Source organism: Hippoglossus stenolepis, unplaced genomic scaffold (assembly GCF_022539355.2).
Source record: "Hippoglossus stenolepis isolate QCI-W04-F060 unplaced genomic scaffold, HSTE1.2 HiC_scaffold_41, whole genome shotgun sequence".
Classification (NCBI taxonomy): Eukaryota; Metazoa; Chordata; class Actinopteri; order Pleuronectiformes; family Pleuronectidae; genus Hippoglossus; species Hippoglossus stenolepis.
Window position 1 is genome coordinate 1 of NW_025899762.1, and position 11567 is coordinate 11567.

General features: G+C 42.3%; 18 non-coding genes across 18 annotated transcripts; all 18 read right to left on the minus strand.

Annotated features, from left to right (window-relative positions):
- Nucleotides 1–298: 298 nt before the first annotated feature.
- trnak-uuu lies at nt 299–371 on the minus strand. The gene has a single exon. It is a non-coding gene; the product is annotated as a tRNA-Lys (tRNA).
- A 437-nt stretch (nt 372–808) lies between these two features.
- trnak-uuu lies at nt 809–881 on the minus strand. The gene has a single exon. It is a non-coding gene; the product is annotated as a tRNA-Lys (tRNA).
- Nucleotides 882–1316: 435 nt separating this feature from the next.
- Nucleotides 1317–1389, minus strand: trnak-uuu. The gene has a single exon. It is a non-coding gene; the product is annotated as a tRNA-Lys (tRNA).
- A 437-nt stretch (nt 1390–1826) lies between these two features.
- On the minus strand, nt 1827–1899 carry trnak-uuu. Its single transcript has one exon. It is a non-coding gene; the product is annotated as a tRNA-Lys (tRNA).
- Nucleotides 1900–2823: 924 nt separating this feature from the next.
- trnak-uuu lies at nt 2824–2896 on the minus strand. The gene has a single exon. It is a non-coding gene; the product is annotated as a tRNA-Lys (tRNA).
- A 906-nt stretch (nt 2897–3802) lies between these two features.
- On the minus strand, nt 3803–3875 carry trnak-uuu. Its single transcript has one exon. It is a non-coding gene; the product is annotated as a tRNA-Lys (tRNA).
- Nucleotides 3876–4309: 434 nt separating this feature from the next.
- trnak-uuu lies at nt 4310–4382 on the minus strand. The gene has a single exon. It is a non-coding gene; the product is annotated as a tRNA-Lys (tRNA).
- Nucleotides 4383–4817: 435 nt separating this feature from the next.
- Nucleotides 4818–4890, minus strand: trnak-uuu. The gene has a single exon. It is a non-coding gene; the product is annotated as a tRNA-Lys (tRNA).
- A 434-nt stretch (nt 4891–5324) lies between these two features.
- On the minus strand, nt 5325–5397 carry trnak-uuu. The gene has a single exon. It is a non-coding gene; the product is annotated as a tRNA-Lys (tRNA).
- A 432-nt stretch (nt 5398–5829) lies between these two features.
- Nucleotides 5830–5903, minus strand: trnak-uuu. The gene has a single exon. It is a non-coding gene; the product is annotated as a tRNA-Lys (tRNA).
- A 427-nt stretch (nt 5904–6330) lies between these two features.
- Nucleotides 6331–6403, minus strand: trnak-uuu. Its single transcript has one exon. It is a non-coding gene; the product is annotated as a tRNA-Lys (tRNA).
- A 434-nt stretch (nt 6404–6837) lies between these two features.
- Nucleotides 6838–6910, minus strand: trnak-uuu. Its single transcript has one exon. It is a non-coding gene; the product is annotated as a tRNA-Lys (tRNA).
- Nucleotides 6911–7342: 432 nt separating this feature from the next.
- On the minus strand, nt 7343–7415 carry trnak-uuu. The gene has a single exon. It is a non-coding gene; the product is annotated as a tRNA-Lys (tRNA).
- A 436-nt stretch (nt 7416–7851) lies between these two features.
- Nucleotides 7852–7924, minus strand: trnak-uuu. The gene has a single exon. It is a non-coding gene; the product is annotated as a tRNA-Lys (tRNA).
- A 434-nt stretch (nt 7925–8358) lies between these two features.
- Nucleotides 8359–8431, minus strand: trnak-uuu. Its single transcript has one exon. It is a non-coding gene; the product is annotated as a tRNA-Lys (tRNA).
- Nucleotides 8432–10349: 1918 nt separating this feature from the next.
- Nucleotides 10350–10422, minus strand: trnak-uuu. The gene has a single exon. It is a non-coding gene; the product is annotated as a tRNA-Lys (tRNA).
- Nucleotides 10423–10854: 432 nt separating this feature from the next.
- On the minus strand, nt 10855–10927 carry trnak-uuu. The gene has a single exon. It is a non-coding gene; the product is annotated as a tRNA-Lys (tRNA).
- A 433-nt stretch (nt 10928–11360) lies between these two features.
- Nucleotides 11361–11433, minus strand: trnak-uuu. Its single transcript has one exon. It is a non-coding gene; the product is annotated as a tRNA-Lys (tRNA).
- Nucleotides 11434–11567: the final 134 nt, after the last annotated feature.

The window sequence follows — 11567 nt, forward strand, 5'->3', positions numbered from 1 at the left end:
AAAACGAATACTTCTGGGTACTTGTGGTCGAACAGGACCATAGCCCAAGTTGAGCCCAAATCTCAGGAAAACTCTATACTTGCAGACTTATTGACTTGATTCAGGAAAGCTGTTATGGCATACACACTTCAGAAGACACAGATCCAGCATGAAAATGCCATAACTCACTTATTAACTTCCAACTTGGATAACTCTGAGGGTATATAAGCATCCAAAGACATGATAGTGGAAGAGGACTTGTTTTGTTATTACCCTACCTAATAGTATTTTCCATGTAAGTCCTATAAGAGGAATATATCGCCTGAACAGGGACTTGAACCCTGGACCCTCAGATTAAAAGTCTGATGCTCTACCGTCTGAGCTACCCAGGCTTCGAGAGCAATTTCTTTTGGATGAAAAATTCGCACGAAGTCCGAATTCCCCTTTACATACACATACACTGCTACCAACAACGGCAACCTACCACTTCATACAGTTGGGCAGTTGAAGGGCATTTACGGCAAGGAAAAATGTATACTTCTGAGACCTTGTGGCGGAACAGGACCATAGCACAAGTTGAGCCCAAATCTCAGGAAAACTCTATGCTTGCAGACTTACTGACTTGATTCAAGGATACCTGTTATGGCATACACACTTCAGAAGACACAGATCCAGCATGAAAGCAGCCATAACACACATACTATGTTCCATCTTTTCGATAACTGTGAGGGTATATATACATCCAAAGAAATGATTGTGAAATCGGCCTTGTTTTGTTTTTACCGTACCTAATAGTAATTTGAATGAAACTCCCTTAAAAGGAGTACATCGCCTGAACAGGGACTTGAACCCTGGACCCTCAGATTAAAAGTCTGATGCTCTACCGTCTGAGCTACCCAGGCTTCGAGAGCAATTTCTTTTGGATGAAAAATTCGCACGAAGTCCGAATTCCCCTTTACATACACATACACTGCTACCAACAACGGCAACCTACCACTTCATACAGTTGGGCAGTTGAAGGGCATCTACGGCAAGGAAAAACGAATACTTCTGGGTACTTGTGGTCGAACAGGACCATAGCCCAAGTTGAGCCCAAATCTCAGGAAAACTCTATACTTGCAGACTTATTGACTTGATTCAGGGATACCTGTTATGGCATACACACTTCAGAAGACACAGATCCAGCATGAAAAATGCCATAACTCACTTATTAACTTCCAACTTGGATAACTCTGAGGGTATATAAGCATCCAAAGACATGATAGTGGAAGAGGACTTGTTTTGTTATTACCCTACCTAATAGTATTTTCCATGTAAGTCCTATAAGAGGAATATATCGCCTGAACAGGGACTTGAACCCTGGACCCTCAGATTAAAAGTCTGATGCTCTACCGTCTGAGCTATCCAGGCTTCGAGAGCAATTTCTTTTCGATGAAAAATGAGCGCGAAGTCCAAATTCCGCTTTACATACACATACACTGCTACCAACAACGGCAACCTACCACTTCATACAGTTGGGCAGTTGAAGGGCATATACGGCAAGGAAAAACGAATACTTCTGGGTACTTGTGGTCGAACAGGACCATAGCCCAAGTTGAGCCCAAATCTCAGGAAAACTCTATGCTTGCAGACTTACTGACTTGATTCAAGGATACCTGTTATGGCATACACACTTCAGAAGACACAGATCCAGCATGAAAGCAGCCATAACACACATACTATGTTCCATCTTTTCGATAACTGTGAGGGTATATATACGTCCAAAGAAATGATTGTGAAATCGGCCTTGTTTTGTTTTTACCGTACCTAATAGTAATTTGAATGAAACTCCCTTAAAAGGAGTACATCGCCTGAACAGGGACTTGAACCCTGGACCCTCAGATTAAAAGTCTGATGCTCTACCGTCTGAGCTATCCAGGCTTCGAGAGCTGTATCTTTTGGACGAAAAATTCGCAACAAGTCCAAATCCCCTTTACACATACACGACTTCAAACAACGACAACCTACCACTTCATACAGTTGGGCAGTCGAACGGCATCTACGGCAAGGAAAAACGAATACTTCTGGGTACTTGTGGTCGAACAGGACCATAGCCCAAGTTGAGCCCAAATCTCAGGAATACTCTATACTTATTGACTAGATTCAGGGATACCTGTTATGGCATACACACTTCAGAAGACACAGATCCAGCATGAAAAATGCCATAACTCACTTATTAACTTCCAACTTGGATAACTCTGAGGGTATATAAGCATCCAAAGACATGATAGTGGAAGAGGACTTGTTTTGTTATTACCCTACCTAATAGTATTTTCCATGTAAGTCCTATAAGAGGAATATATCGCCTGAACAGGGACTTGAACCCTGGACCCTCAGATTAAAGTCTGATGCTCTACCGTCTGAGCTATCCAGGCTTCGAGCAATTTCTTTTCGATGAAAAATGAGCACGAAGTCGAATTCCTTTACATACACATACACTGCTACCAACAACGGCAACCTACCACTTCATACAGTTGGGCAGTCGAAGGGCATCTACGGCAAGGAAAAACGAATACTTCTGGGTACTTGTGGTCGAACAGGACCATAGCCCAAGTTGAGCCCAAATCTCAGGAAAACTCTATACTTGCAGACTTATTGACTTGATTCAGGGAAAGCTGTTATGGCATACACACTTCAGAAGACACAGATCCAGCATGAAAAATGCCATAACTCACTTATTAACTTCCAACTTGGATAACTCTGAGGGTATATAAGCATCCAAAGACATGATAGTGGAAGAGGACTTGTTTTGTTATTACCCTACCTAATAGTATTTTCCATGTAAGTCCTATAAGAGGAATATATCGCCTGAACAGGGACTTGAACCCTGGACCCTCAGATTAAAAGTCTGATGCTCTACCGTCTGAGCTACCCAGGCTTCGAGAGCAATTTCTTTTGGATGAAAATTGACGAAGTCCAATCCTTTACATACACATACACTGCTACCAACAACGGCAACCTACCACTTCATACAGTTGGGCAGTTGAAGGCATTACGGCAAGGAAAATGTATACTTCTGAGACCTTGTGGCGGAACAGACATAGCAGTTGAGCCCAAATCTCAGGAAAACTCTATCAGACTTACTGACTGTTCAGGATACCTGTTATGGCATACACACTTCAGAAGACACAGATCAGCATGAAAGCAGCCATAACACACATATTATGTTCCATCTTTGATAACTGTGAGGGTATATATACGTCCAAAGAAATGATTGTGAAATCGGCCTTGTTTTGTTTTTACCGTACCTAATAGTAATTTGAATGAAACTCCTTAAGAGGAGTACATCGCCTGAACAGGACTTGAACCCTGGACCTCAGATTAAAAGTCTGATGCTCTACCGTCTGAGCACCCAGGCTTGAGAGCAATTTCTTTTGGATGAAAAATTCGCACGAAGTCCGAATCCCTTTACATACACATACACTGCTACCAACAACGGCAACCTACCACTTCATACAGTTGGGCAGTTGAAGATTACGGCAAGGAAAAACAATACTTCTGGGTACTTGTGGTGAACAGGACCATAGCCCAAGTTGAGCCCAAATCTCAGGAAAACTCTATACTTGCAGACTTATTGACTTGATTAAGGGAAAGCTGTTATGGCATACACACTTCAGAAGACACAGATCCAGCATGAAAAATGCCATAACTCACTTATTAACTTCCAACTTGGATAACTCTGAGGGTATATAAGCATCCAAAGACATGATAGTGGAAGAGGACTTGTTTTGTTATTACCCTACCTAATAGTATTTTCCATGTAAGTCCTATAAGAGGAATATATCGCCTGAACAGGGACTTGAACCCTGGACCCTCAGATTAAAAGTCTGATGCTCTACCGTCTGAGCTACCCAGGCTTCGAGAGCAATTTCTTTTGGATGAAAAATTAGCACGAAGTCCGAATTCCCTTTACATACACATACACTGCTACCAACAACGGCAACCTACCACTTCATACAGTTGGGCAGTTGAAGGGCATTTACGGCAAGGAAAAATGTATACTTCTGAGACCTTGTGGCGGAACAGGACCATAGCACAAGTTGAGCCCAAATCTCAGGAAAACTCTATGCTTGCAGACTTACTGACTTGATTCAAGGATACCTGTTATGGCATACACACTTCAGAAGACACAGATCCAGCATGAAAAATGCCATAACTCACTTATTAACTTCCAACTTGGATAACTCTGAGGGTATATAAGCATCCAAAGACATGATAGTGGAAGAGGACTTGTTTTGTTATTACCCTACCTAATAGTATTTTCCATGTAAGTCCTATAAGAGGAATATATCGCCTGAACAGGGACTTGAACCCTGGACCCTCAGATTAAAAGTCTGATGCTCTACCGTCTGAGCTACCCAGGCTTCGAGAGCAATTTCTTTTGGATGAAAAATTCGCACGAAGTCCGAATTCCCCTTTACATACACATACACTGCTACCAACAACGGCAACCTACCACTTCATACAGTTGGGCAGTTGAAGGGCATTTACGGCAAGGAAAAACGAATACTTCTGGGTACTTGTGGTCGAACAGGACCATAGCCCAAGTTGAGCCCAAATCTCAGGAAAACTCTATACTTGCAGACTTATTGACTTGATTCAGGGAAAGCTGTTATGGCATACACACTTCAGAAGACACAGATCCAGCATGAAAAATGCCATAACTCACTTATTAACTTCCAACTTGGATAACTCTGAGGGTATATAAGCATCCAAAGACATGATAGTGGAAGAGGACTTGTTTTGTTATTACCCTACCTAATAGTATTTTCCATGTAAGTCCTATAAGAGGAATATATCGCCTGAACAGGGACTTGAACCCTGGACCCTCAGATTAAAAGTCTGATGCTCTACCGTCTGAGCTACCCAGGCTTCGAGAGCAATTTCTTTTGGATGAAAAATTCGCACGAAGTCCGAATTCCCCTTTACATACACATACACTGCTACCAACAACGGCAACCTACCACTTCATACAGTTGGGCAGTTGAAGGGCATTCTGACAGGAAAATGTATACTTCTGAGACCTTGTGGCGGAACAGGACCATAGCACAAGTTGAGCCCAAATCTCAGGAAAACTCTATGCTTGCAGACTTACTGACTTGATTCAAGGATACCTGTTATGGCATACACACTTCAGAAGACACAGATCCAGCATGAAAGCAGCCATAACACACATATTATGTTCCATCTTTTCGATAACTGTGAGGGTATATATACGTCCAAAACATGATCGTGAAATCGGCCTTGTTTCATTTTTACCATACCTAATCGTAATTTGAATGAAACTCCCATAAAAAGGAGTACATCGCCTGAAAAGGGACTTGAACCCTGGACCCTCAGATTAAAAGTCTGATGCTCTACCGTCTGAGCTATCCAGGCTTCGAGAGACTTATCTTTTGGACGAAAAATTGGCAACAAATCCAAATCCCCTTTACATACACATACACTACTTCCAACAACGTCAACCTACCACTTCATACAGTTGGGCAGTCGAAGGGCATCTACGGCAAGGAAAAACGAATACTTCTGGGTACTTGTGGTCGAACAGGACCATAGCCCAGGTTGAGCCCAAATCTCAGGAAAACTCTGTACTTGCAGACTTATTGACTTGATTCAGGGATACCTGTTATGGCATACACACTTTAGAAGACACAGATCCAGCATGAAAAATGCCATAACTCACTTATTAACTTCCAACTTGGATAACTGAGAGGTTATATAAGCATACAAAGACATGCTAGTGAAAACAGCCTTGTTTTGTTATTACCCTACCTAACTAACTTCAAAGTAACTCCTTTTAGAGGAGAACATCGCCTGAACAGGGATTTGAACCCTGGACCCTCAGATTAAAAGTCCTGATGCTCTACCGTCTGAGCTATCCAGGCTTCGAGAGCTGTATCTTTTGGACGAAAAATTCGCAACAAGTCCAAATCCCCTTTACACACACATACACTACTTCAAACAACGACAACCTACCACTTCATACAGTTGGGCAGTCGAAGGGCATATACGGCAAGGAAAAACGAATACTTCTGGGTACTTGTGGTCGAACAGGACCATAGCCCAAGTTGAGCCCAAATCTCAGGAATACTCTATACTTGCAGACTTATTGACTAGATTCAGGGATACCTGTTATGGCATACACACTTCAGAAGACACAGATCCAGCATGAAAAATGCCATAACTCACTAACCAACTTGGATAACTCTGAGGGTATATAAGCATCCAAAGACATGATAGTGGAAGAGGACTTGTTTTGTTATTACCCTACCTAATAGTATTTTCCATGTAAGTCCTATAAGAGGAATATATCGCCTGAACAGGGACTTGAACCTTGGACCCTCAGATTAAAAGTCTGATGCTCTACCGTCTGAGGTATCCAGGCTTCGAGAGCAATTTCTTTTGATGAAAAATGAGCACGAAGTCCGAATTCCGCTTTACATAAACATACACTGCTACCAACAACGGCAACCTACCACTTCATACAGTTGGGCAGTCGAAGGGCATCTACGGCAAGGAAAAACGAATACTTCTGGGTACTTGTGGTCGAACAGGACCATAGCCCAAGTTGAGCCCAAATCTCAGGAAAACTCTATACTTGCAGACTTATTGACTTGATTAAGGGAAAGCTGTTATGGCATACACACTTCAGAAGACACAGATCCAGCATGAAAAATGCCATAACTCACTTATTAACTTCCAACTTGGATAACTCTGAGGGTATATAAGCATCCAAAGACATGATAGTGGAAGAGGACTTGTTTTGTTATTACCCTACCTAATAGTATTTTCCATGTAAGTCCTATAAGAGGAATATATCGCCTGAACAGGGACTTGAACCCTGGACCCTCAGATTAAAAGTCTGATGCTCTACCGTCTGAGCTATCCAGGCTTCGAGAGCAATTTCTTTTCGATGAAAAATAGACACGAAGTCCGAATTCCCTTTACATACACATACACTGCTACCAACAACGGCAACCTACCACTTCATACAGTTGGGCAGTTGAAGGGCATCTACGGCAAGGAAAAACGAATACTTCTGGGTACTTGTGGTCGAACAGGACCATAGCCCAAGTTGAGCCCAAATCTCAGGAAAACTCTATACTTGCAGACTTATTGACTTGATTCAAGGAAGCTGTTATGGCATACACACTTCAGAAGACACAGATCCAGCATGAAAATGCCATAACTCACTTATTAACTTCCAACTTGGATAACTCTGAGGGTATATAAGCATCCAAAGACATGATAGTGGAAGAGGACTTGTTCTGTTATTACCCTACCTAATAGTATTTTCCATGTAAGTCCTATAAGAGGAATATATCGCCTGAACAGGGACTTGAACCCTGGACCCTCAGATTAAAAGTCTGATGCTCTACCGTCTGAGCTACCCAGGCTTCGAGAGCAATTTCTTTTGGATGAAAAATTCGCACGAAGTCCGAATTCCCTTTACATACACATACACTGCTACCAACAACGGCAACCTACCACTTCATACAGTTGGGCAGTTGAAGGGCATTTACGGCAAGGAAAAATGTATACTTCTGAGACCTTGTGGCGGAACAGGACCATAGCACAAGTTGAGCCCAAATCTCAGGAAAACTCTATGCTTGCAGACTTACTGACTTGATTCAAGGATACCTGTTATGGCATACACACTTCAGAAGACACAGATCCAGCATGAAAGCAGCCATAACACACATATTATGTTCCATCTTTTCGATAACTGTGAGGATATATATACGTCCAAAGACATGATAGTGAAATCGGCCTTGTTTTGTTTTTACCGTACCTAATAGTAATTTGAATGAAACTCCCTTAAAAGGAGTACATCGCCTGAACAGGGACTTGAACCCTGGACCCTCAGATTAAAAGTCTGATGCTCTACCGTCTGAGCTATCCAGGCTTCGAGAGCTGTATCTTTTGGACGAAAAATTCGCAACAAGTCCAAATCCTCTTTACACACACATACACGACTTCAAACAACGACAAGCTACCACTTCATACAGTTGGGCAGTCGAACGGCATCTACGGCAAGGAAAAACGAATACTTCTGGGTACTTGTGGTCGAACAGGACCATAGCCCAAGTTGAGCCCAAATCTCAGGAATACTCTATACTTGCAGACTTATTGACTAGATTCAGGGATACCTGTTATGGCATACACACTTCAGAAGACACAGATCCAGCATGAAAAATGCCATAACTCACTTATTAACTTCCAACTTGGATAACTCTGAGGGTATATAAGCATCCAAAGACATGATAGTGGAAGAGGACTTGTTTTGTTATTACCCTACCTAATAGTATTTTCCATGAAAGTCCTATAAGAGGAATATATCGCCTGAACAGGGACTTGAACCCTGGACCCTCAGATTAAAAGTCTGATGCTCTACCGTCTGAGCTATCCAGGCTTCGAGAGCAATTTCTTTTCGATGAAAAATGAGCGCGAAGTCCAAATTCCGCTTTACATACACATACACTGCTACCAACAACGGCAACCTACCACTTCATACAGTTGGGCAGTCGAAGGGCATCTACGGCAAGGAAAAACGAATACTTCTGGGTACTTGTGGTCGAACAGGACCATAGCCCAAGTTGAGCCCAAATCTCAGGAAAACTCTATACTTGCAGACTTATTGACTTGATTCAGGGAAAGCTGTTATGGCATACACACTTCAGAAGACACAGATCCAGCATGAAAGCAGCCATAACACACATATTATGTTCCATCTTTTCGATAACTGTGAGGGTATATATACGTCCAAAGAAATGATTGTGAAATCGGCCTTGTTTTGTTTTTACCGTACCTAATAGTAATTTGAATGAAACTCCTAAAAAGGAGTACATCGCCTGAACAGGGACTTGAACCCTGGACCCTCAGATTAAAGTCTGATGCTCTACCGTCTGAGCTACCCAGGCTTCGAGAGCTGTATCTTTTGGATGAAAAATTCGCAACAAGTCCAATCTTTACACACACATACTTACCAACAACGGAACCTACCACTTCATACAGTTGGGCAGTTGAAGGGCATTTACGGCAAGGAAAACGAATACTTCTGGGACCTTGTGGCGAACAGGACCATAGCACAAGTTGAGCCCAAATCTCAGGAAAACTCTATACTTGCAGACTTATTGACTTGATTAAGGATACCTGTTATGGCATACACACTTCAGAAGACACAGATCCAGCATGAAAATGCCATAACTCACTTATTAACTTCCAACTTGGATAACTCTGAGGGTATATAAGCATCCAAAGACATGATAGTGGAAGAGGACTTGTTTTGTTATTACCCTACCTAATAGTATTTTCCATGTAAGTCCTATAAGAGGAATATATCGCCTGAACAGGGACTTGAACCCTGGACCCTCAGATTAAAGTCTGATGCCTACCGTCTGAGCTATCCAGGCTTCGAGAGCAATTTCTTTTGGATGAAAAATTTGCACGAAGTCCAATTCCCTCTACATACACATACACTGCTACCAACAACGGCAACCTACCACTTCATACAGTTGGGCAGTTGAAGGGCATCTACGGCAAGGAAAACGAATACTTCTGGGACTTGTGGCCGAACAGGACCATAGCACAAGTTGAGCCCAAATCTCAGGAAAACTCTATACTTGCAGACTTATTGACTTGATTCAGGGAAAGCTGTTATGGCATACACACTTCAGAAGACACAGATCCAGCATGAAAAATGCCATAACTCACTTATTAACTTCCAACTTGGATAACTCTGAGGGTATATAAGCATCCAAAGACATGATAGTGGAAGAGGACTTGTTTTGTTATTACCCTACCTAATAGTATTTTCCATGTAAGTCCTATAAGAGAATATATCGCCTGAACAGGGACTTGAACCCTGGACCCTCAGATTAAAGTCTGATGCTCTACCGTCTGAGCTACCAGGCTAGAGCAATTTCTTTTGGATGAAAAATTCGCACGAAGTCCGAATTCCTCACATACACATACACTGCTACCAACAACGGCAACCTACCACTTCATACAGTTGGGCAGTTGAAGGGCATTCGGCAAGGAAAATGTATACTTCTGAGACCTTGTGGTGGAACAGGACCATAGCACAGTTGAGCCCAAATCTCAGGAAAACTCTATGTTGCAGACTTACTGACTTGATTCAGGATACCTGTTATGGCATACACACTTCAGAAGACACAGATCCAGCATGAAAGCAGCCATAACACACATATTATGTTCCATCTTTGATAACTGTGAGGGTATATATACGCCCAAAGAATGATAGTGAAATCGGCCTGTTTGTTTTACCGTACCTAATAGTAATTTGAATGAAATCCTTAAGAGGAGTACATCGCCTGAACAGGGACTTGAACCCTGGACCCTCAGATTAAAAGTCTGATGCTCTACCGTCTGAGCTATCCAGGCTTCGAGAGCTGTATCTTTTGGACGAAAAATTCGCAACAAGTCCAAATCCCCTTTACACACACATACACTACTTCAAACAACGACAACCTACCACTTCATACAGTTGGGCAGGGAGGGCATTTACGGCAAGGAAAACGATTACTTCTGGGTACTTGTGGTCGAACAGGACCATAGCCCAAGTTGAGCCCAAATCTCAGGAATACTCTATACTTGCAGACTTATTGACTTGAGATTCAGGGATACCTGTTATGGCATACACACTTCAGAAGACACAGATCCAGCATGAAAAATGCCATAACTCACTTATTAACTTCCAACTTGGATAACTCTGAGGGTATATAAGCATCCAAAGACATGATAGTGGAAGAGGACTTGTTTTGTTATTACCTACCTAATAGTATTTTCAATGTAAGTCCTATAAGAGGAATATATCGCCTGAACAGGGACTTGAACCCTGGACCCTCAGATTAAAAGTCTGATGCTCTACCGTCTGAGCTATCCAGGCTTGAGAGCAATTTCTTTTGATGAAAAATTCGCACGAAGTCCGAATTCCCCTTTACATACACATACACTGCTACCAACAACGGCAACCTACCACTTCATACAGTTGGGCAGTCGAAGGGCATCTACGGCAAGGAAAAACGAATACTTCTGGGTACTTGTGGTCGAACAGGACCATAGCCCAAGTTGAGCCCAAATCTCAGGAATACTCTATACTTGCAGACTTATTGACTAGATTCAGGGATACCTGTTATGGCATACACACTTCAGAAGACACAGATCCAGCATGAAAAATGCCATAACTCACTTATTAACTTCCAACTTGGATAACTCTGAGGGTATATAAGCATCCAAAGACATGATAGTGGAAGAGGACTTGTTTTGTTATTACCCTACCTAATAGTATTTTCCATGTAAGTCCTATAAGAGGAATATATCGCCTGAACAGGGACTTGAACCCTGGACCCTCAGATTAAAAGTCTGATGCTCTACCGTCTGAGCTATCCAGGCTTTGAGAGCAATTACTTTTCGATGAAAAATGAGCACGAAGTCCGAATTCCGCTTTACATAAACATACACTGCTACCAACAACGGCAACCTACCACTTCATACAGTTGGGCAGTCGAAGGGCATCTACGGCAAGG